The following is a 25,511-nucleotide window of genomic DNA, read 5'->3' on the forward strand; positions in this document are numbered from 1 at the left end:
TGGAGACTAGCCATACCAGTGTTACCTGGATGGGAGTTTGGAGTGGAACCTTTCTTGGGACAGGCCTTGTCTCCAGTTTGGTGTCCATGCTGTTTACAGCTATGACACCAGGCCTTTTTGGGATCAAAGTTTTTACCCTTGTACCCATTGTTTTGTGAAGAGGCTCTGGGCCCACCCTCCTGTGCAGGTTTTTGGGGGCCTGTAGAAGACTCTTTACTATTTTTAGTTTTGGTTGTCTCATCACCCTTCTGCTGGGGAGTCTTTGTGACCCCTTTCTTTTGGTCACCCCCTGTTGAAGTCTTGGACACCCTTGTCTTGACCCAATGGTCCGCCTTCTTTCCCAATTCTTGGGGAGAAATTGGTCCTAGGTCTACCAGATGCTGATGCAGTTTATCATTGAAACAATTACTTAACAGGTGTTCTTTCACAAATAAATTGTACAGCCCATCATAATTACTTACACCACTGCCTTGAATCCAACCATCTAGTGTTTTCACTGAGTAGTCAACAAAGTCAACCCAGGTCTGGCTCGAGGATTTTTGAGCCCCCCTGAACCTAATCCTGTACTCCTCAGTGGAGAATCCAAAGCCCTCAATCAGGGTACCCTTCATGAGGTCATAAGATTCTGCATCTTGTCCAGAGAGTGTGAGGAGTCTATCCCTACACTTTCCTGTGAACATTTCCCAAAGGAGAGCACCCCAGTGAGATCTGTTCACTTTTCTGGTTACACAAGCCCTCTCAAAAGCTGTGAACCATTTGGTGATGTCATCACCATCTTCATATTTAGTTACAATCCCTTTAGGGATTTTCAACATGTCAGGAGAATCTCTGACCCTATTTATGTTGCTGCCACCATTGATGGGTCCTAGGCCCATCTCTTGTCTTTCCCTCTCTATGGCTAGGATCTGTCTTTCCAAAGCCAATCTTTTGGCCATCCTGGCTAACTGGATGTCCTCTTCACTGGGGCTATCCTCAGTGATTTCAGAGGTGTTGGTCTCTCCTGTGAGGGAACCAGCATCTCTGACTATTATTTTTGGAGTCAGGGTTTGAGGGACCCTGTTCTCCCTAGATAGGACTGGTAGGGGGGAATTGTCCTCCAAGTCACTATCCTCTTCCTCTGAGTTGCCACCCTCAGAGGGGTTGGCCTTTTCAAACTCTGCCAAAAGCTCCTGGAGCTGTATTTTGGTAGGTTTGGGGCCCATTGTTATTTTCTTTATTTTACAGAGTGACCTTAGCTCCCTCATCTTAAGATGGAGGTAAGGTGTGGTGTCGAGTTCCACCACAGTCACATCTGTGCTAGACATTTTGCTTCTAAAAGTTGGAATACTTTTTAAGAATCTACAACTGGTTCTAGAATCTAATTCAAACTTTTACAAACTTTTAAACTCTAAAAGAAATGCTAAACAGGATCTAACACAAGGCCCTAGCAGGTCTTTTAAGAATTTAGAAAACTTTTCAAATTGCAAAAATGTATTTCTAATGACAATTTTGGAATTTGTCGTGTGATCAGGTATTGGCTGAGTAGTCCAGCAAATGCAAAGTCTTGTACCCCACCGCTGATCCACCAATGTAGGAAGTTGGCTCTGTATGTGCTATTTCAAAGTAAGGAATAGCATGCACAGAGTCCAAGGGTTCCCCTTAGAGGTAAAATAGTGGTAAAAATAGATAATACTAATGCTCTATTTTGTGGTAGTGTGGTCGAGCAGTAGGCTTATCCAAGGAGTAGTGTTAAGCATTTGTTGTACATACACATAGACAATAAATGAGGTACACACACTCAGAGACAAATCCAGCCAATAGGTTTTTATATAGAAAAATATCTTTTCTTAGTTTATTTTAAGAACCACAGGTTCAAATTCTACATGTGATATCTCATTCGAAAGGTATTGCAGGTAAGTACTTTAGGAACTTCAAATCATCAAAATTGCATGTATACTTTTCAAGTTATTCACAAATAGCTGTTTTAAAAGTGGACACTTAGTGCAATTTTCACAGTTCCTAGGGGAGGTAAGTATTTGTTAGGTTAACCAGGTAAGTAAGACACTTACAGGGCTTAGTTCTTGGTCCAAGGTAGCCCACCGTTGGGGGTTCAGAGCAACCCCAAAGTTACCACACCAGCAGCTCAGGGCCGGTCAGGTGCAGAGTTCCAAGTGGTGCCCAAAACACATAGGCTAGAATGGAGAGAAGGGGGTGCCCCGGTTCCGGCCTGCTTGCAGGTAAGTACCCGCGTCTTCGGAGGGCAGACCAGGGGGGTTTTGTAGGGCACCGGGGGGGACACAAGCCCACACAGAAATTTCACCCTCAGCAGCGCGGGGGCGGCCGGGTGCAGTGTAGAAACAAGCGTCGGGTTTGTAATGGAAGTCAATGGGAGATCTAGGGATCTCTTCAGCGCTGCAGGCAGGCAAGGGGGGGGTTCCTCGGGGAAACCTCCACTTGGTCAAGGGAGAGGGACTCCTGGGGGTCACTCCTCCAGTGAAAGTCCGGTCCTTCAGGTCCTGGGGGCTGCGGGTGCAGGGTCTCTCCCAGGTGTCGGGACTTAGGATTCAAAGAGTCGCGGTCAGGGGAAGCCTCGGGATTCCCTCTGCAGGCGGCGCTGTGGGGGCTCAGGGGGGACAGGTTTTTGTACTCACAGTCTTAGAGTAGTCCTGGGGTCCCTCCTGAGGTGTTGGATCGCCACCAGCCGAGTCGGGGTCGCCGGGTGCAGTGTTGCAAGTCTCACGCTTCTTGCGGGGAGCTTGCAGGGTTCTTTAAAGCTGCTGGAAACAAAGTTGCAGCTTTTCTTGGAGCAGGTCTGCTGTCCTCGGGAGTTTCTTGTCTTTTCGAAGCAGGGGCAGTCCTCAGAGGATGTCGAGGTCGCTGGTCCCTTTGGAAGGCGTCGCTGGAGCAGGATCTTTGGAAGGCAGGAGACAGGCCGGTGAGTTTCTGGAGCCAAGGCAGTTGTCGTCTTCTGGTCTTCCTCTGCAGGGGTTTTTCAGCTAGGCAGTCCTTCTTCTTGTAGTTGCAGGAATCTAATTTTCTAGGGTTCAGGGTAGCCCTTAAATACTAAATTTAAGGGCGTGTTTAGGTCTGGGGGGTTAGTAGCCAATGGCTACTAGCCCTGAGGGTGGGTACACCCTCTTTGTGCCCCCTCCCAAGGGGAGGGGGTCACAATCCTAACCCTATTGGGGGAATCCTCCATCTGCAAGATGGAGGATTTCTAAAAGTTAGTCACTTCAGCTCAGGACACCTTAGGGGCTGTCCTGACTGGCCAGTGACTCCTCCTTGTTTTTCTCATTATTTTCTCCGGCCTTGCCGCCAAAAGTGGGGCCTGGCCGGAGGGGGCGGGCAACTCCACTAGCTGGAGTGTCCTGCTGGGTTGGCACAAAGGAGGTGAGCCTTTGAGGCTCACCGCCAGGTGTGACAATTCCTGCCTGGGGGAGGTGTTAGCATCTCCACCCAGTGCAGGCTTTGTTACTGGCCTCAGAGTGACAAAGGCACTCTCCCCATGGGGCCAGCAACATGTCTCGGTTTGTGGCAGGCTGCTAAAACTAGTCAGCCTACACAGATAGTCGGTTAAGTTTCAGGGGGCACCTCTAAGGTGCCCTCTGGGGTGTATTTTACAATAAAATGTACACTGGCATCAGTGTGCATTTATTGTGCTGAGAAGTTTGATACCAAACTTCCCAGTTTTCAGTGTAGCCATTATGGTGCTGTGGAGTTCGTGTTTGACAGGCTCCCAGACCATATACTCTTATGGCTACCCTGCACTTACAATGTCTAAGGTTTTGGTTAGACACTGTAGGGGTACCATGCTCATGCACTGGTACCCTCACCTGTGGTATAGTGCACCCTGCCTTAGGGCTGTAAGGCCTGCTAGAGGGGTGTCTTACCTATACTGCATAGGCAGTGAGAGGCTGGCATGGCACCCTGAGGGGAGTGCCATGTCGACTTACTCGTTTTGTCCTCACTAGCACACACAAGCTGGCAAGCAGTGTGTCTGTGCTGAGTGAGAGGTCTCCAGGGTGGCATAAGACATGCTGCAGCCCTTAGAGACCTTCCTTGGCATCAGGGCCCTTGGTACTAGAAGTACCAGTTACAAGGGACTTATCTGGATGCCAGGGTCTGCCAATTGTGGATACAAAAGTACAGGTTAGGGAAAGAACACTGGTGCTGGGGCCTGGTTAGCAGGCCTCAGCACACTTTCAATTGTAAACATAGCATCAGCAAAGGCAAAAAGTCAGGGGGCAACCATGCCAAGGAGGCATTTCCTTACACTTTTTCCCTAGTTGCTTTTTATTAATGAATGTTTTGATATTGAAATCAAAGAATCCACAATATTGCTTTCAACCTTCTGCAAATATTTGCATCTAATCAGAGCATTCTGGGAGCATTATACATAGCCTCATATTGTTCAACTTCGCAAACGGGTGTACACATTTTTATACTGGAACTATCAGTAGTGTGGTCCCAGTTTACATTTCCTTAGCGCACGCTCACTATAATGATAAAGGCTTTGCATTAATGAACCATAAATTCAAACAGTATTAGTATATGGACACAAATGTTACCTTTTCTGTAGACAATGTCCTTCCCTGATCCATTATGTGGTATAGTAAACTGGCAGCCAAAGGGTTTGTGCTTCAGGGGGTTGGGCCTAATTGTCCCAAGGACAAAATAAATATGAAAACTGTTGCCCTTGCCCCCAAACAAAATGTCCAGGGTGTTGGGCGATAGGAATTCCACACCCCTGCAGCCATATGCCTACAACCCTGTGTCCAGCGGTGGTGAAAAGGCATAAATCAAAATGTTAAACAAGTTAAAAGAAAAAGAACACCCTCCAACTACCCAACCCCCCTTCCTATCCGGTCTATAGCTGACATAATGACAGACATGCAGTGAGTGGTATCAGGCTGGCAGGTAGAGTGGCTGCTATTCCTTTGACTTCAGCCGCCTTTCCCTGTGGAGCATCTGGGAGCAAGCACAAGACTCTAAGGTATGACGGGCAGGTCAGCTCTCAGAATTCCTTTGAGAGAAGGTTGATAAAGAGGGTCCACAAATCGGTGTACCTAGTAGGGTCCTGATCAGCGGCTAAAAGTTTCACCATGCGCAGGACAAACTATATAGCCTGTGCAGCCATTTGGTATGGTCGGGATGTGGGCCATGCCCTAGTGTGATAATGTGACCTGGTGAGCAGCATTTAGAGCTAGGGGCATCTACTGTCCCTTGTTTAGTGTAGCGGGTATGTCAAGGCATCGAGGAGAGCTAATATAGTGTATGCCGGGAACCACAGTATGCAGGTTGCAAAAGTGCTGTCAATGTCATCACAGACTCAATCCTAGAAACGGGAGTGCGTAAGGCAATTCCACAGCAAATGTAGTAAGGTGCCAGTTTTGCCGCAGCCCCCCAGCGTTCCATGGGCTTGTGTTGCCCACTTCTGAAGTCTTGGTGAGTGGGGGTTCAAGTATGAGGCAATCTTAAAGGCAGTTTCAGTCCCTGCAATTCAAAGTGCTTGCTGTGTGGTGTACCCATTAGTGTATGTTGGCCCAGTCTTTGGTGGAGAGGGATCTACCTAATTCCGCTTCCCATCGTAGCCTGCTTTTGATCACAGGTGGTGGTTGGTCCCCACCAGTAAGTTGTATAAATCAGAAACCAGGCGCCAGTCAGTTTTAAGGATTAGCCTAGTGCTCACCCTTCCCCAGTTCGGGTCTCATGACCCACTTTGCCCATTGTCACGACTGAAAATACTGAACATTATGTTAGAAAGGGAGTAATCTGCCTTGAGTTGTTCAAAGGGAAAACATCCATCTGTGTCAAATGGGGAGCCCAGGCGCTTACATCAGGTCTCACGCCAGCATTTAAGGTTTTCAAGGTGTAGATCAGGGGTAAAGTTTGGGTTGGCTATGATTGGTGTCATGGGAGAAAGGAAGATCATGAGTCCGACACCTCCTGAGCGCCAGTACATTTTGGTCTGCCACTTTTTTCTCCAGGGATGCCTGCTTCACCTTTTGTCAATGGTTGGTTGTCTTTTGCTGCTATCACAATTCACTCAAACCCCTGCGCCCGGGCTATAATTTCAGGGTTTCCCAAAAGGAAGCAAGTGGTGTATCCCCACTGTCATTAATTTGTAAGCATGACAGTAGTGTTTTTAAGATAAGCAACATTAGCATGGGAATGTAAGAGTTTATATTGTAGCTGCCAGGGAGGGTTTGTCACTTGGTCCACGGGGAGCGGTATCGTCTGGTGTAGTAAGGAATGATACGATAAGGAATGTGGTGTAATGGTAGTGTCAGTAATCAGTCCCAGGAGGGAGATGATGGCAAAGAAGTAATCAATATGTGGGTATGTTTTGTGTCTGACCAAATAATAAGTATGGTTGTATAATAGAAACCTCTCCACACATCGTGTCGTCCAGTCACTAAACCACTGGTGTCCCGCCTTTAGGGGGCCCCCAGTTTAGCCCAATCATTCCCATGACCTGTAAGTGCAAACCCGTCACTAGATTAGTTTTCCCCCCATCAATATTGCTGTGTCTGGCATCTGCATTACTGAAGCAAAGGAGGTCAGAAAGGCCTCTTGGTGATCATTTGGGATGTAAACATTTACTGAAGTCATGTGGAACGTGTCTAATTTGATGTGTATTGTGAGGAGGAGGCCCCCGATATCTTGTGTGGTGGACAAGATTTTCTCGTTAAGCCCTTGTGAGAGAAGTATGGCATCCCCACCTTTCTAGGAGACCGGCTGATCACAGCTGTCTGGGAAATCTACAAACTCATTTTATGAACATCCTTTGGGAGCAGGTGAGTCTCTTGGAGGTGGCAGATGTCTGCCTCTGAGTGCTCCAAGAGGGAGAGGATGGCCACCCGCTAAGGATTCTCAGGTCCATGCTTCACAGGAACAAAATATGGGGCATATGGTGACCACTCTAGTTGATCTTGTTTCTTTGTTGCGCCCAGCCTATTGACCTTTTGTTGCCCAGTCATGGCGTAGTTGAGCAAGAGGTGCCCCCCCCCCCCCCCCACTCCCTAGGCAAACCAAACCATCATAACCAATTCAACCCTTCAAACAAGCCTTAAACAATGGTGAAGTCCATGAGATGTGACCCTACTGTATCTGTCTCTCGTAGACAGAGTACTATCCTGTAAGGGAAGTTTTTTTAGTCTAGCACAGTTCCTCATTTATCCCCTCCCCACCTTTGCTCACCCTGCCTGCCCATAAAAGGTCAACCAGCAAACAGCCCGGATCAAGGTGTAGCGGCATGTTTAGTCACCAGTCAGTGTGGCTAACACCACTTCTCATTTCAGTGCCATGCCTGCTAGATCCGGTCGATATGCAGTTCGGGGCTTCTGAGCTTTCTGTTTATGGTGGTACTTTGTGTGTCCTTGTGGGTGAAGGTTCGTTGGGTTCCGTGATGCCGGCACCGTGCAGGGTTCCTGCAGTGACTGCAGCTGGTGGAGTTTACTGTTGAGGCGGAAAAGGTGGGCCCATGAGTAAGATCTTGGGGGTTCTGCAAGTAGACTGTTGCAGGTTTGAAGTCTCTTCATTTCCAGAGGTTGATGGCAGCAAGGTCCTGGTAGAATAGGGTTGTGTGGTCCCTAAAGTGAAGGGGAGGAAGTTCTAAAGCCCTGCGGAGAATGCTTTCTTTGAGCCCAAAGTTGTGCACACAGACTAAGATATTGGCACAGGGCTGGCACGGCAGGTCCACTCTATGAAGTTGATCAAGTTTCTTGTTTGGGGGCTCATCCTCTCTGCTCCCCCCCCCCCCCCCAGGCTATACCTTAAGAGGGCCTTCACATAGGCTTCCAAGTCTGTTCTCTCCACGGAAGTAGGGGGACTCCTTGTATGCAAATTTTATTCTGCCTGGAGTGGTTCTCCAGATCTTCAATTTGGGAGTGGACCTGTGAGTTGTGTCTGAGTTTGACTCGGCGAAAGAAGAAAGTAATAGAAAGTACAGTTAAGGGAGAGTAGTTCAGAGAAACTTGCTTGAAAGATCTTGTGAAATAATTTCCTCTCTGTTCCACGAATTGTTTTTATATATAACTTTAATCACATTGATAGATTTTTTTTTTTTTTTTTTTTTTTTTCTTTCTTTCTTTCTTTCTTTCTAATTGAATGTTACAAGGGCTTGTGAACTGAAGCCAACCTCCCAGGAACACAGCACACAGGCAGAACGGATGGTAACAGCCTTGCAGAACAAGATTTGTGGATAAGATGATGAGTTTGCAGACTGTTTCCTTGTATTTTGTCAAGGTTTTGGCTGTCTCAGTGAAAGTTTAACATATGAACCTTCAACATACGTTTTTATGCCAGTGAGGCATCTAGTGATGGATATTAAGACAGTTGGAACTATTGGTTCCCTTATTTTTCAGACAGTTGGAAATGCTAGTTCCTGTAAATGCCTTTGACTCGAGTTCAGCCAATGGGATCATGCACATTTTGCTGAGAAAACGTCATGAGGTTGATCAGAATTCCCCCCGCACTCATCCAACACAGCCAGAAAAGTGGGTTTTTACTGGTTGAACTCCTAAAGGGAATAAACGCTCAGTCTGGTGCACCTACATAGTCTTTTCTCACCTCTATATCCCAAAAAAGAATATTTAGCCTTCAAAAATATTCCTTTACAGTGTTTTTTTTTTTTCTGTTCGGCATTTATCGCTGTGATGCAATAGTTTGACAGATGCAACTGAAATGACTATTATTTGGCTAATATTCATACGGAACTGTGGAATTCACTTGCTAGGATGAGAATGTATTCCCTGTAATGCTATGTATGATTTGTAGAGGTTTCACTGTTCGAGGCATGTGTGGCTGTGCATACACATACTTAGCATTACCCCCACCATCTAGTGTTGGGCTCCGATGTGTACAAGTTGTTTTTCTTCGAGTAACTTATTTCGAGTCACTAGTTTTAGTGACTTGTCCTCTTGTTAGCACTGCACACGATCCTTTATAAAAAAAAGTTTTTATTATTTTTTAAAATTGATAAATAGTTTTTTTTCCCTAATTCTGGTTCAGACGTGTGCTCCTCTCCTCTGGTTCGATGCCGTAGTCACGTTCTCTTTCTGGACTTTACTGTCGGTATTGTTATGATCACAGTTTAAATCCTACTCGTTAATCTGTGTATCATCTTTGTCGTAAGGGCTCCAGTCAACCGGGCTTGGTGGGCCTCTGCCCTTCGGGGTAGTCTTTGTCATCCATGTTCCCTCCACAACCTGTCCACTGGGTGATGGAATGAACGTCCTGCTGCTGATGCCATGCTAACTATCCTCGCACCAACCTCCGTCATGTGTAATGTGTGCCTCTGTCCAGACCGGCAGGAAGCAACCTAAGAGGCCTGCCAGTCCTTTCAATCCAAAAAGACACTCCAGGATTGACAAACTTGACGACTCAAGATGTCCAGCTGCATCACAGAGGATTCACCTGACCTATTTGGATCCGAAGACTCTCAAGATGAGACTCCTACTTGGGTGTCAGCAGGCAATGGGCTGAATGCTCTCTTTCGACTGACTGCAGCTGAAGGACAAACTGTGCGAACCTTACTCCCCTCTATCCGGGCCCCAACTCCCAACAAGCAATCCCAAAGGTTGTGGACTGACCAAAATCTTCACTTGGGTCAACACTGTCGTCTGGCCATGGTCTGAACCGAGCAGCAGTATCGGAGACACCCAGCTTTTGCACTGAAAAAAAAAAAAAAAAAACAGCAGAAAACACATGTTCTCATGCAGACTCCCACCCCCTCGGAGGTGAGCCAAACAACGGATTCCATGGTCGGTCCGAAACACCACTCCACTTCAGAGCTGAAATATCCTAAGGACCCGAGACACCGGCATCAACCTCTGTGTCAAAAGGCTTGACATTTAAAAGTGCATCAGAGTCTGAAATCATACTTCTTTGCAAAGCACATAGTCAAACCAGAAACTGTAGTACCTGTACTGGAATGGATGCAGGAGAACATGGACTTATGCCAAAAAACAATTGGTTATTCACCCGGACACTGGTCCTATCCTGGCAAGACTTGCACAACCAGCAAAAAGAAAACTTACTTCTGAAGAAGCTTTGGACAGAACTATACCACCAAAGCACAGAAAAAAAGACAGACAAGGCAACTAGGCCTGTGAATACCATCCCACCACCACCTTCGTCTCCTGCACCACCAACACATTCCACAGAGGGCTGTATTCATTATTTTCAAGGGTGAATGGTAAGATGGAGACCAGTTCTCCATTCACCACAAGATGACCGATGGGGTGCTTGTAGGAAGTTGGCTCTGTATGTGCTATTTCAAAGTAAGGAATAGCATGCACAGAGTCCAAGGGTTCCCCTTAGAGGTAAGAAAGTGGCAAAAAGAGATAATACTAATGCTCTATTTTGTGGTAGTGTGGTCGAGCAGTAGGCTTATCAAAGGAGTAGTGTTAAGCATTTGTTGTACATACACACAGGCAATAAATGAGGAACACACACTCGGAGACAAATCCAGCCAATAGGTTTTGTTATAGAAAAATATATTTTCTTAGTTTATTTTAAGAACCACAGGTTCAAATTCTACATGTAATATCTCATTTGAAAGGTATTGCAGGTAAGTACTTTAGGAACTTTGAATCATTACATTAGCATTTATACTTTTTACATAAAACACCAATAGCTGTTTTAAAAGTGAACACAGTGCAATTTTCACAGTTCCTGGGGGAGGTAAAGTAATGTTAGTTTTAACAGGTAAGTAAGTCACTTACAGGTTTCAGTTTTGGGTCCAAGGTAGCCCACCGTTGGGGGTTCAGAGCAACCCCAAAGTTATCACACCAGCAGCTCAGGGCCGGTCAGGTGCAAGGGTCAAAGAGGTGCCCAAACCACATAGGCTATAATGGAGAGAAGGGGGTGCCCCGGTTCCAGTCTGCCAGCAGGTAAGTACCCGCGTCTTCGGAGGGCAGACCAGGGGGGTTTTGTAGGGCACCGGGGGGGGGACACGAGTCAGCACAAAAAGTACACCCTCAGCAGCGCGGGGGCGGCCGGGTGCAGTGTGGGAACACGCGTCAGGTTTCCAATAGTTTCCTATGGGAGACCAAGGGGTCTCTTCAGCGATGCAGGCAAGGGGGGGGCTCCACGGGGTAGCCACCACCTGGGCAAGGGAGAGGGCCTCCTGGGGGTCACTCCCGCACCGGAGTTCCGTTCCTTCAGGTGCTGGGGGCTGCGGGTGCAGGGTCTTTTCCAGCCGTCGGGAAATGGAGTTCAGGCAGTCGCGGTCAGGGGGAGCCTCGGGATTCCCTCTGCAGGCGTCGCTGTGGGGGCTCAGGGGGGACAACTTTGGTTACTCAGTCTTGGAGTCGCCGGAGGGTCCTCCCTGAGGTGTTGGTTCTCCACCAGTCGAGTCGGGGTCGCCGGGTGCAGTGTTGCAAGTCTCACGCTTCTTGCGGGGAGTTGCAGGGGTCTTTAAATCTGCTCCTTGAAACAAAGTTGCAGTTCTTTTGGAGCAGTGCCGCTGTCCTCGGGAGTTTCTTGTCTTTCTTGAAGCAGGGCAGTCCTCTGAGGATTCAGAGGTCGCTGGTCCCTTGGAAAGCGTCGCTGGAGCAAGTTTCTTTGGAAGGCAGGAGTCAGGCCGGTGAGTCTGGGGGCCAAAGCAGTTGGTGTCTTCTGTTCTTCCTCTGCAGGGGTTTTTCAGCTCAGCAGTCCTCTTCTTGTAGTTTCAGGAATCTAAATTCTTAGGTTCAGGGGAGCCCTTAAATACTAAATTTAAGGGCGTGTTTAGGTCTGGGGGGTTAGTAGCCAATGGCTACTAGCCCTGAGGGTGGGAACACCCTTTTTGAGCCTCCTCCCAAGGGGAGGGGGGCACATCCCTAATCCTATTGGGGGAATCCTCCATCTGCAAGATGGAGGATTTCTAAAAGTCAGTCACCTCAGCTCAGAACACCTTAGGGGCTGTCTTGACTGGCCAGTGACTCCTCCTTGTTTTTCTCATTATCTCTCCTGGACTTGCCGCCAAAAGTGGGGGCTGGGTCCAGGGGGCGGGCATCTCCACTAGCTGGAGTGCCCTGGGGCATTGTAACACGAAGCTTGAGCCTTTGAAGCTCACTGCTAGGTGTTACAGTTCCTGCAGGGGGGAGGTGTGAAGCACCTCCACCCAGAGCAGGCTTTGTTTCTGTCCTCAGAGAGCACAAAGGCTCTCACCGCAAGGGGTCAGAAACTCGTCTCTCAGCAGCAGGCTGGCAGAGACCAGTCAGTCCTGCACTGAACAATTGGGTAAAATACAGGGTGCATCTCTAAGATGCACTCTGTGTGCATTTTTTAATAAATCCAACACTGGCATCAGTGTGGGTTTATTATTCTGAGAAGTTTGACACCAAACTTCCCAGTATTCAGTGTAGCCATTATGGAGCTGTGGAGTTCGTTTTTGACAGACTCCCAGCCCATATACTCTTATGGCTACCCTCCACTTACAATGTCTAAGGTTTTGCTTAGACACTGTAGGGGCATAGTGCTCATGCACCTATGCCCTCACCTGTGGTATAGTGCACCCTGCCTTAGGGCTGTAAGGCCTACTAGAAGGGTGACTTGCCTATGCCACAGGCAGTGGGAGGTTGGCATGGCACCCTGAGGGGAGTGCCATGTCGATTTAGTCCTTTTCTCCCCACCAGCACACACAAGCTGGCAAGCAGTGTGTCTGTGCTGAGTGAGGGGTCCCTAGGGTGGCATAAGACATCCTGCAGCCCTTAGAGACCTTCCCTGGCATCAGGGCCTTTGGTACCAGTTACAAGGGACTTACCTGGGTGCCAGGGTTGTGCCAATTGTGGAGACAATGGTACATTTTAGGTGAAAGAACACTGGTGCTGGGGCCTGGTTAGCAGGGTCCCAGCACACTTCTCAGTCAAGTCAGCATCAGGCAAAAAGTGGGGGGTAACTGCAACAGGGAGCCATTTCTTTACAGCGCTTATGACATAGGCCCAGCTACTGACACACCAAACTTTACCCATCAAAGCAGCCTTCACCATGAGAGATCACTACCTACCACAAGAATCCTAGGTAGAGCGACTGCATATCATAAGATTCAGCTCCATACAGAACTACTAGTGGATGACTTTTAGTTGAGGCCCTCTCCTCTAGGCAAAGCTCTAACAGTATCTGCTGATGCGTAAAGGTGTGCTTAAGCACACATGTAACATCTTTAAAGACCAAGTTGAGGCATGTGTCATTACTTCATGGGTTGATAAGAAGGATAAATGTTCACTAACTGACCCTACATACATTAGAGGCCAACTCCCTCCTAACTCTCTGGTGGTCGCCGCAACAAGGAAAAGAGCAAACCTGCAGACATCTGGTGAGACTCCTGCCCCAGGCAAAAGGTTAAAAAAACGCTGTGGGGAAGAGGGGACTGCTCGGTCTGCCAAGCAATGGAGAATTGCCCACTCCTTTGGTCTCCTCCTCCCTGTACGACCGAGCTTGTTGTGTCCAAAATGGAGTGACTCATCCAACACCTCCCTGAGGAACATCAGAAAAGGGCATATGAGATCTTCTTGGAGGGTATACTAATTGCCAATACTTACATTTGCTGCGCCCTTGATGCAGCAGACACAGCAATAAGAGGTATTCATTCAAGCATGCACCTCAGATGCCACTCCTGGCTTAGGGATTCAGGCTTCAAACCTGAGGTGAAGCAACACATCCTCAAACTTCCTTTTGATGGTGAACACCTCTTTGGTCCTGAAGTAGACCCTCTACTAGAGAAAACTAAAACTGATAATGAGACCGCCAAAGCTATCGGAGCGTTGCAAACATCTTTGCAATGCAGCTTCTTTTGATGCCCCTGTTACTGTGGAGCAACAAAACTCCACCTCCACAGATCCCTCTACATCTTACCAATAACCCCAGCCACACAGCACCTCGCCCAGGGGATATTGCAGGGGCTTCTATGGGGTAACCATTCCAGAAGTAAAGCAAGGGGTGGCACTGAACCCTCTGCCACCTTCACTAATCCCGGACTTTACAACGATTCCCCCACGATCACACACTACCTGTTGGGGTTGACTACAAAGGTTCTTTCCTGCATGGCGGATTATCCCCTCCGATCACTGGGTGTTGGATATTATGCAACAGTTATTGTCTGGAGATTACTTCCACACCTCCAAACATCCCACTCTGCAGACACATGCTCTCAACAGAACATCAGTTCCTCGAAGTTCAGGTAAACCAGCAAGTTATAAGGAGTTTATGCACTCTGCTTAATCCCCAAAAAGGACCAGACCTTTAGGTCAGTCTTGGACCTCGGACTCCTTAACCAATACATCCCCCTCAGGGCACCTTCACATGGTCACTCTTAGAGATATCATTCTGTTACTGCAACAAGGCGACTTCATGGCAGCACTGGATCTGAAAGGCACACCTATTTCCACATTCCTATTCACCTGGGGCATCGCCGATACCTCAAGTTCATAATAAACCTATATTTCCAATTCACGGTGCTCCCTTTGGGAACACAACTGCCCCCACGGTTTTCACCAAGTGTCCTGTAGTAGTAGCTGCTCGTCTGCGCAGGCAAAACAAACGTTTTTCAATTTTTAGACTATTGGCTCATCAAAAGTCCAACTTGCCAACTCTGTTTTCAGCACAATCAAGCCACCATAAATCTACGTTATCAATTAGGCTTTACCATCCATGCAGCCAAATCCCACCTCCAACCCTTCCAAGTACAACCCTACTTGAGAGCCATCCTAGATTCACAACAGATCGCGTACCCCCAGTGCCTCTCGGATTCACTCACTCCAGACGCTCCTTCCACAGTTCCAGCTTCCCTAGCAGGTAAGTGAGGACAGTCCTGCCTCTCCTCTTTATGATGGCTTCGTGCATAGCCATAGTACCCCATGCCAGTCTCGGCATGTGTCCATTAGCATACCAATGGACTCAGAGGGTGAAATGGAAGATCTAGTGTTGTTAACAGTCAAGCTTGCCACTCTCTGTAACGGTGGAACACCACCTAATTCCACAGTGAATCTTAACAATGGACTCCTCTTTACTGGTTGGGGAGCACATTTATAAGATCTGACAGTCTTGGGACCTGGATGCTCAGCCAGAAACCTCCCCACATCAGTCACCTGGAGCTGCTTGCTGTTCATCTAGCCCTGTAAGCCTTCCTTCCTCAACTGATTGGCAAGGTAGTCCTTATCAAAGCAGACAACATGGCTGCAATGTATTATTTCCAAGATGGGGGATGCACCAGATCCTCTCAGTTAGTGCAGAACATCTAGAGGTGGGCTCTCTGATACAATATTAATTTGTTAGCAGAGTACCTTCCAGGAGCAGATCTCCTTGACAAGAGCCTTCAACAAGTCCATGAGTGGGAACTCCACCTGCAAGTCTTCTCCCCCCCACCCCAAAAAAAAACATACTTCCGCACTGGGGGCTTCCCACAAATAGACATAATCGTCACAGCAGAAGACTCAAAATGCCAAACCTTCGGCTCGAGGTTCCCACAGTCCAAGGGCAATGCACTATGGATGAGTTAATCAGGTGTATTTGCTTACGCTTTTCCACCTCTCCAACTGCTTCTGTTTGTGGTTCGCAGTCTTCAGCAGCAATCCCTCACCCAATTCCTATTGGCTCCCACATGGGCATGGCAACTGTGGTTCACCACACTTCTGCAACTCAGTAGTTTCCCACGTTGTCGACAAACGAGCAGAACCTTCTTACGCAGAACCATGGAGAAATCAGACACCTGAACTCCAGGTCCTCAACCTTGTGATCTGGCTCCTAAAGTCCTAGAGTTTGGTGATTTAAACCTACCACAACCTTTTATGGACATGTTTAAAGAAGCATGCAGTCCCATTACTCGTGCTTGTTATGCAGCAAAGGGGAAGATTTGTCCACTACTGTCATTTCAAAGAAATTGATACTTTACAACCCATTAACGCAGTCTGTTATCTTTTTCTCCTACACGTCTGCAGTCTAGCCTTTACATCTGTAAGGTTAAATCTAGTTTCACAAGCCGCATACCTGCAAAACAGACAACATACATCCTTATTCAGGATCCCAGTTGTTAAAGCTTTCTTGGAAGTTCTTGAACGGGGCATTCTTTCTAGGATGCCACCAGCTCCCACATGCAATATCACTATTGTTTTGACAAGATTAATGGGCCCTCTATTCCTACACCTCCACTCCTGCCCCCTCTAGTTCATATCCTGGAAAGTATAATTTCCAGTGGCCATCACTTCCCTCAGATAGGTCTGTGAGCTTCAGGAATTCACCTTTGAAGAACCATTCTTCCAACTATAGAGAGGTGGTAATATGTACCAATTCCAAATTTCTTCTTATGGAGGTATTTCAAATTGACCTTAATCTTTTTAAATTGCTAGTATTCTTTCGGCAGCCTTAGTCTGTTGCAGAAAGTGCTCTACACATCTTAGATGTGAAACAAGCTCTCCTATATTATGATATTGATAGAACTAAACATTTAGAAAGACCCAACTCTTTAGAGAAAACAAAGATCACAAAAGAAGAGCCATCTCCAAATAAGGCATTGCACATTGGATTTTCAAATGTATCCAAACGTGCTATGGCAAAACTAAAAGACCTTTACCTAACACACTCACACAGCTCAAAAACAAGCATTTGCAATGCAATAGGTCTCATTTGTGAGAGAGCTATTGGCATTGTAAATATACAATAGCGTCTCCATCCAGGGCCGCCCTACTACTCTCGCCACCAGCCTGTCGGCCAAAGTCCCCCCCCTGCCCTCCTCCCCTGGAACATCACTGACAATGAGAGCCGCAACATCAAGGCAACCATCCACTTAGGACCACCCGACAACCTCCCCACCACATTTTCAACATAGCCAGCAACATCATCGCACCCAAACTCCGGTATACCATCAACCACTCCTTCAAAACTGCCACCTTCCCAGAGAGCTGGAAACACGCCGAGATTAACCCTCTTCTGAAGAAACTCACTGCCGGCCGGAAAGACAGAAAGAACTATCTGCTCATCTCCCTACTCCCCTTACTGGCCAAAGTCATCGAGAAGGCAGTCAACAAGCAGCTCACTACCTTCCTGGAAGCCAACAACATCCTGGACCCCTGTCAGTCAGGATTCAGAAGCAACCATAGCACTGAGACCTCCCTCCTCGCAGCCACAGACATCTGCACCCTCCTCGACTGATACAAGACCGTTGCCCTCATCCTCCTGGACCTTTCGGCTGTCTTCGGCAAAGTCTCACACGGCACGCTACACAGCCGTCTCCAAGACTCTGGCATCTGAGATTCAGCACTGCAGTGGCTCTGCTCTTTCCTCACAGGCAGAACACCGGTCTGACAACCCCCCTCTGAGTCCCACCCTCTTCAACCTCTACACGACCCCACTGGCAGTCATCGTCAGAAGCCATGCACTTAACATTGTTTCCTATGCTGATGACACCCAACTGATAGTTTCCCTCACCAACAACCCGACCACTGCCAAGAACAATTTCCACAAAGGAATGAAAGCAGCCGCTGCCTGGATGAAAGACAGTTGCTTCAAACTGAACTTGGACAAAACAGAAGTCCTTATCCACAGTCCACACCCTCTGCATGGAACAAGTCCAGGTGGCCCACTGCCCTCAAACTCCCTCACCGACCACGCCCGCAAACTCGGCGTTCTCAGCCTCAGCGCTCTCAATGGACCGACTGGTGAGCGCCGTCTCATCAGGCGGCTTCCACACCCTGCGCATGCTTCCAAAAATCTAAAAGCGGATCCCTACCGAAGCCAGAAGGACAGTCACCCAGCCCCTCCTCGACTATGGCAATGCACTGTATGCCGGAACCACCGCCAAGACCCGGAAAAGACTGCAACGCATCCAGAACGCCTCCGCCCTAGTCCCATTAAGAACGCCCCACGACACTGCCACACCTCTGCCCTCCTGGGAGACCTATACTGGCTGCCTATCAACAATCTCCTTCAAGCTCCTGTCCCACGTCTGCAAGGCCCTACACAATGCCGGACCAGTCTACCTCAACCACAGACTCCTTTTACACTCCTGCCAGACAACTCCACTCGGCCGACCAGGCCATCGCAAATCACCCCCTCCCCCCCCCCCCCCCCCCCCCCTTGCATCTGGAAAATCACAGCTGGAGGATGATCCTTCTCCCAAGACCTGGAACACCCTCCCCATCGACCTTGGGCAGTTATTAACTCTGTCACAGTTCAGGAAGGACCTCAAGAGCTGGCTCTTCGACTGATCCTCAGCAAACATTCCCCCACCCGCTCTGACAGAATGTGCTGTGTTTATCATTGTGCAGAGGTAAGCACTGCAGTAGAGTCCTATTTGGGAAATGCTTGTTATAGTCAGGAGTCCATTCCTGCAGCCTGGCATTAAAGTGAGTGCAGGTGTGAAGCAGCAAGCAGTTATCTGACTAAAAGCGTTGCACCAATTACAGATTAAGTGCACATGGCTTTAAGATAAATAAAAGTTGTACACAGTATCACTATTGTTTGTTACATAATGTTTAAAGCTTGGTCACACTATTTCAGAGCCTGGGAAAATATTTGTACTGTGGCATAGGGAGATGAAGTAATGAGCCCAGGGTTACACATTGTGTAGAGAAGTTGCCAGGATTAGCTCTTAGGTGTGTTTACAGTCTAGATTCTGAAACACATCCACTTGCTTACTAACTACTCCCACAACCTCACCTTTATAAAAAAAAAAAAAAAACTGAAAGCGAGCTTCTACCTACCTTATCACGCAGGAAGTCTGAACTGGCATCTATGCCACCTGTGCTCTGCCTGCTGATGCCAGCATCTGTGGCTCTCTGCCCACCAAGCCAGCCAGGAGGAGGAGAAGAGGACTGGTGGCTGGGGAAGAAGGAAGCGATCAGTGTACCCCATAGGGAAAGAGGTGGTCTTGCACACAAGAAAGAGGGATGATTCTTACCTGGTGCAGCGTGTTACAAAATGTAAATATGAAGCGCACATTAACAAGAACACCTGCACGTCAGAGTTTGATTCTTGACTTGTGCAAAAAATAGAAGTGTGTGTTGCAACTGTAGCCCTAATCGAGCCAGCAACCTCTCAAGGCTGCATAAATTCTATTGCTCAGTGCTTGTACGTTTATCCCCACTGGTGGTTGCCTGACTAACGCAGCATCGATGGAATTTGTCCCACCGCACTTCAAAAGTTTAAATGATTATAAGCTGAAGAAGAGGGAGGGTAGGCAATCATTTATGTGGGAATTCCTGGGTTGTTGCATGCTTGTAAGTATGATGTAGTGTGATGGCCAACAAAAATGTTCTCTCAGTGAAAGCTCCCTGGGTGGGAACTTGGCACGCAAAGTCGGGACACTCAGCACAAAGCACCAATAAAAGTGAAGCATTTAAGACTAGCACAACAAAGAACAAATGGCAATAGTGGGCGTGATTAAAACCCCCTAGATCAGTGGTTCCCAACCTTTTGACTTCTGTGGACCCCCACTTTATCATTATTGGAATTCAGGGACCCCCCTTCCCCTCCCCACTGAGTCATTACTAATAGCTGTGGACCCAATCTGTTACTATTATTTAATTTTCTAAGCAATCGCAGCCCCCTTGAGGAGGGTTCGCGGACCCCCTGGGGTCCCTGGACCACAGGTTAGAAACCATTGCCCTAGATTGAACACAGCAGGTCTCACAGAGATGGCACCTGTGCTGCCTGGCTTTACCTAAAAAGAGCTTCTATGGCTTTTAATTTTTTTTTTTTTTTTAGCAAATATACCTGCAATATATAAAGCAGCCACTTGGTCAACACCACAAATGTTTACAAAACATTAGTGCATAGATGTACTGGCCTGTCAAGCCATTGTCGGCCCGGTAGTTCTGCATAGAAACAACTGCAATCTCCACAGGCTTGCCACTGCTTATGTAGGAGGACTGTTTTTCAGTCTTTGCTAAGTGTGTGTGTATTTACAGCCACACATTCCTCAAAGGAAAATATTTACCCAGTGAGTGCCTATTCGTCGCATGAAGTGCTGTAGATTCACCTGTGCACACCCTCCTTCCCGACACCTGTGGTTGTTGCAGTTACCTTTATAAATTAACACATTTTTTTCAGCATGAACATTGCATTATCCTACACTATACTTCACATTCCATCCACACCTACCTTGTGGTAAAACAATCTACAATGGAATCAGTCGTGCACATTGCTAGCAAGAGTAGGCAGTACTATACCTTGTGACTCGAACAACTTTCTTAGAAGATAAACTACTTGCACACCCGAGCCCAACACTACATGGCGGAATTATGCTAAGCATATGAATCTACAGCACTACATGCCACGAACTTACTGGGTAAGTAGCATTTTCCTTTGGGAATTTTGTCTTACAATGGTAATTTAAAGTTTGTGTAGTAGCTCACCAGCACATCCAGGGTTAGTTGTGAGTTTGTTTAGGAGTGACGTGCTAATTGAGAGGTTTGTGTCAAGCCTCTATCCATTATTGAAATTTGTCATGCACAAGTGTCTAGAAAAATTACTTGATGTATAGTGCTGATAAGTTTATTGCCCCCATTATCCTGCCCTTGAATGTGACACTAGACTCCACAAGTTGCTGGAGATGGAAGGGAATAGTCCGGTTGTGTTTATTTTGTTTCACCTGTTTTGTGAGATTGGGGTATTGCCATTACATCTGAGTAAGTCGGCGAAAATGTGTCTTACGTGCCTGTTTTACTAATGTGATGGGAACAGAGAACCCTCACATGCAGTCTGGATTACTTCCTCGAAATTTGTTCATTTTCTTTACCACGGTAGGGTAGCAGTCTTTGTTGTTCTACGTTATTTTATTTGTACATGTTTTAATTTTTGTTTTTTTATATTGGTAAGTCCTCATAGTACATACACAACATGATGGAAGGAATGTTTGTGAATAGCCTAAGCTTCTGGCTATCTTTTTTTCTTTCTTTCTTTCACCCACTCTCACTATCGACCGAGGCCCTCCTAATCCGTTTTGACCCTACTAATGGAATAGTCCCTCCTTGTCAGGCGATGCCACCTCCAGAAGGGAACACACCTCTAAGACTTTTTTTTTTTTTTGCCCTAATTGGGACTTACCTCAGTGAGGTATTACTTAGATCCAGTTGGGCAGCAAACAAGAGATCTATGTATTGGATATATATTTAGGCATTACTTCAAACATTAGGTGCTTTTGACTGTTTGTTCTTTCTTGAACATGTATTTGGTAATTTGCAAATGTATTTTGAGAGAGGCTAAATTGAAACTTTTACTAAATTTGCAGTATGCACATGGAGGGGTGGATTGGGCTGTGCTACTTCTAAAACATATTTACGCTGCACCAGCTCTATTTAGTTACATATGTAGTATGTCTAGCAAGACATTAATACTAGAAATACTTTACTTAGTTGAGCCTAGTGCCAGATCCTGGTTTTTAAATGACTACCCTCGGTAACTTCTTTTTCTTTTGTTTCTAGAACGCTAACAGATGCATCAACTTCGCCCGCCTATCTCTCCCGTACTACATATGCTGAAAGGACGGACTGATGATTTCAGTAAGTTACATGCACGCTTATAGAATCCACATTTCTTCAGTGCCCACCACGTTGGAATGTGGCTGTCGTTAGTAATTTAGTCAGGTAATAGTATTCGATGTACAGTTTGGATTGCAAGACTTGTGTAAGTTAAGCAAACATTTTTAACCATTCTTAGAATTGAGAATTTGAACATGATTTTTTCAGCTTTCTCTTTGTCATGCATTGATAGTCAATGCACAAGTCGACATTGAATACTTAGGATATTCAAACTAAGTAACATCCAATGAAAGATGTCGTTAACTTTTAAGTTTAGCAGGCGCATTTTTTCACTTGCAAATTTGTCGTGTTTTGTATTTCTGGTGTCTCAACTTGTACTGTGCCACCTACTGACGGCACTGCTTCAAATAGCTATTTCACCAAAGTATACTTGTTATGGAGAATGCATGCCCATCACTGATCTATTCCCTTCATATTTGTGAGCCGCTTCTTTTACAGGATCGATGTGCTACCCTTGGCACAGAAGCTTTCTGATTGTTTCAGAGCAAGCACGACTCTAATTCAGAGACATTGGAATGCAATGTGTGATCAAGCAAGTCTCTACTTTTTAGGTGTTCTAGCTTCAACAGCCATGTACGCGCTACTCTAGGCTCTATTTTTTATGGCCTTACAGTCTTGTGAGTCAGGTGGCCAAACTTCTGTTGGGTCGCAGGCAAAACTTGGTAGGTTTTTGAGTAAGCTGCAACAAAGGTTAGAAACTAAATACTTCTGTTGGGTGTCTTGGTTCTAGCTTGGTCAAGACCATACGTTTTTTTGCTTCCCTAATGACCATACTAGCCCTTCCTTGGTTGAGAAGACAGCTAATGGTCTGAGGGAAGTGTCCCATTGTCTCGCTCCTGGACATAGCCAGCATGATGCAGTGTTCTTGTGCAATTCTCCACCTTAACCACACTCAAACACTTGAAAAATGAAATTGCACAGGCGTAGCTAATTTCTTTACATGTCAGGATTTACAGGGTAGTTGATGGTACTGGAGTCCCTGATTCCAAACTTTACCAACTGGATCCAACAGTCCACTTGAGTGCTGTGCCATCAGTTGCTGCAACCTTCACTTTGGTTATGTGTTGGAGGGACTCCCCTGGCCGTCTAGACATCTGCTTTCTTGCAGGAGCATAAGAGCATTGATGCCTTGGAAATGGCCACTGCCTCCACCCACTTTCAAAGCCATTAATTATCCAGCTCCTCAAATTTCTGGAAATCTTGATAGCAACAGTGCTCGAAATCTGATGCTGGACTGTAAGTAATGGGACTGAAGGATAGTCCACCTTTTTTTCCTTTTTGTCATACTCTACAGACACTATAGCTCATTCACTTGGGTACATCATGGCAGAATAAACCTGTGGCACAAACTTACATTTGTGCCTCCTCCGCAGCAACCTCGCCACCTTGTTTTCATTGGAAAATCCAGGACCTATACGAAGGATTCAAGAACCAAAACCCACCCCACCAGCATCACCAAGGACCACACGCCACAGACCCATAATCGCTGTGCCCACATCACATCTTTAGCCTGGGCAGCGCCACCATCGCACCAGAGCTCTGCTAGACCATTGACTGCTACATTGAAACCGCCACCTTCCCATCCAACTGGAAACATGCCGAAATCAACCCGCTTCTGAAGAAACCTGCTGACTCAAGGGAGATTGAAGGGGGGTAGGTGGAGAGAAACTAATGACCCATCTTGCTGCTTCCCCCTCCCCAGCCAAGGTAACATAAAAGGCCAACAACATGCAACTGACAGTTTCTCAAATCAAACCACATTCCAGACCCCTCAGTCTGAATTTTTGGCCAACCGCAGCACTGAGACAGCCCTCCTTGCAGCCACAGACTGCATCCACGCCATACTGGACCATGGCAGCCATCATCATCATCATCATCATCATCCTCCTCCTCCACCTCTCCGCCTCGTTTGACAGTCTTTCACTCCACCCTCTGCACCATACTCCACGATGCTGGCATCCGCAGCAAAGCATTGGGATGGATTTGTTCCTTGCTGATCAGAAAAACCCAGAGTGTCACTCTCACTGGTGCCGCAGAAAACATGCTGCGGAGTACCCCAGGGTACCTCCCTAAGCCTGACCCTCTTCAACATCTACACAGCCCCATTCACTAAGGTTGTCAGACAGCACGGACTAAACATAGTCTCCTACTCACACGACACCCAGTTGATCCTCTCCCTGATACTCATCTACAGCCAAGAGAAATTTCCACAACGGTATGAGAGATCAGACGGGGGCAGAAGCAGAACAGGGATGGCCTCCACTCCCCTAAGTGTATTGTTGGGCAGGGCCCCTACATGACTCCACATAAGCTTGCTCTAAAGACTACCACTACGATCTTAGAATCTTTTACCCCATACCCAGAATGTGTATTTGGACATCAAAGGGCAAATCTACATAAGTGACCATGGGCAGTTCCTATCCACTGCAGGGCGGTCTGGCCAACTTCTGCTGGTGCTCACAAAGCAGACCAACTTACTTGTTCTGAATTTCACCCCCCACTCTTTCAAAAACACACTCCTCTGCATAAGAGAAAAGACTTCCACCAATATTCATTGCTTTTGAGTCCGGTCCCTCAATCTCCTACCAGACAGTAATTAAAGACTTTCTTGGGTCCACTCCCAGAGGCCTACATTGATGTCCTCAACTTTACAAACGAAAATATTCGTCACTATCTACACAACTTTAATAACCTTTTAAGGAAATCCAGGTCGGGGACAAAGTTTCTTTTAAGCTTGCATTCCACTAGAGTATTTGTAGTTTTTTTGATTAATAGAACCACAGGAACGCACTACTCTTAAATAATGCTTAAGGAGCGGTCAGTGAATTTTGGTTGTGTGGCTGTTTATAAAGGGGCCGCAATTGAGAGCTCTAGAGTTGACTCACATGGTCTGACACAGTGTGACAAAATCTCCCAGCCCTCAAAGGTCACAAGGTTGGTTAGAATACATGCTCATCCAGTCCTTTCCTCTACTGAGCTCAAAGAGCAAAGGTATATGTGCACGTTTCGATTCTGTGGAGAAGTGAGAAAGATGTACAAAGCTGTTGCAGTATTGACATCGTGAAAAGAAAATGGACTCCTTACAGGTGATTGGGTACTTTGTGTGGAGGAAGGTTTAAGTGAGGGGGATGCCAGGGAGTAGGTGGAATTGGAGAGCGAAAGGAGGGTTGAAGAGGAACAGCGTACATGTAACATGCATGTGAAAGAGTGCAGAAGGATGTGAGGGAGGAGAAAGGGCATACATAGCTAACAAACTGCAGAGTAAAGTGGTATGAACAGGAGAAACCCTAAAGACCACGACCTCTTCCTCAGACAGTAATGTTTAATTCATACTTTTAATATCGCAAATGAAACTGCTGAAACTCTAAATATATACAACAAACTTTTGGGTCAGTTATCCGAAAAGGTCTTGGTTGTTAAGGCACATACACGTCTATCGTGTGATATTTCAGAATGCAATAACTATTTTCACTGTTAAAGCTCTTCGATCTTTACAATCTAATCATCCTAGTTCCTTTTCTGGGATGTAGGACTTTTGACCTTGTGTAACTAAGGCATTTTGATTAATGAAATAGTCCTTTTGTTGTTGGAAAGGCTGGCAATTGTTACTTTTTTTTTTTTTTTAAGTGGGCGTAAGTCGGCTTTGCTCCGTAAATTGCTGTTTGGACTAATCCACATCCAAATATTAACTTGCTGACTGAAGTTTGAAACTTTGATTGCAAGAAGATACGTTTTGTTTATATTCCTCTGTTCCTGTACAGTCGTAAGGCCTATTTTTTGTAAGTGGTAAATAAGCATTTGGAAGGGCTCGGAAGAAAATCTAAAACATTTTTAGAGGGTTTAATTGTCCAGTTTTCAGAAAGAAGCAAAGCTCAGTGGGCATTGTTGGATGTGATGTCAACGAGGCTGAGAAGTGCTTGTTTGCCTTTTTGCAATTCTTGTGCTATTTCAGTAGATTTTCCTAAGAGAAAAATGACGGCAATAGTTTGTCTTTTCATTCTTCTGAAATAA

The 25,511-nt window shown here is 46.6% G+C and overlaps 1 protein-coding gene across 4 annotated transcripts in view; it reads left to right on the forward strand.

Moving 5' to 3' along the window:
* Positions 1-25,511, forward strand: part of EIF4G1 (eukaryotic translation initiation factor 4 gamma 1) — a 723,480-nt gene that overhangs the window by 17,533 nt on the left and 680,436 nt on the right. For all 4 annotated transcript variants that reach the window (XM_069212975.1, XM_069212971.1, XM_069212974.1 and 1 more), the window contains exon 2: positions 21,384-21,461. The gene's annotated coding sequence lies outside the window, so the exon portion shown is untranslated. The remainder of the gene's footprint in view (positions 1-21,383; positions 21,462-25,511) is intronic.

The sequence above is a fragment of the Pleurodeles waltl genome, chromosome 11 (genome assembly GCF_031143425.1).
Source record: "Pleurodeles waltl isolate 20211129_DDA chromosome 11, aPleWal1.hap1.20221129, whole genome shotgun sequence".
Lineage (NCBI taxonomy): Eukaryota > Metazoa > Chordata > Amphibia > Caudata > Salamandridae > Pleurodeles > Pleurodeles waltl.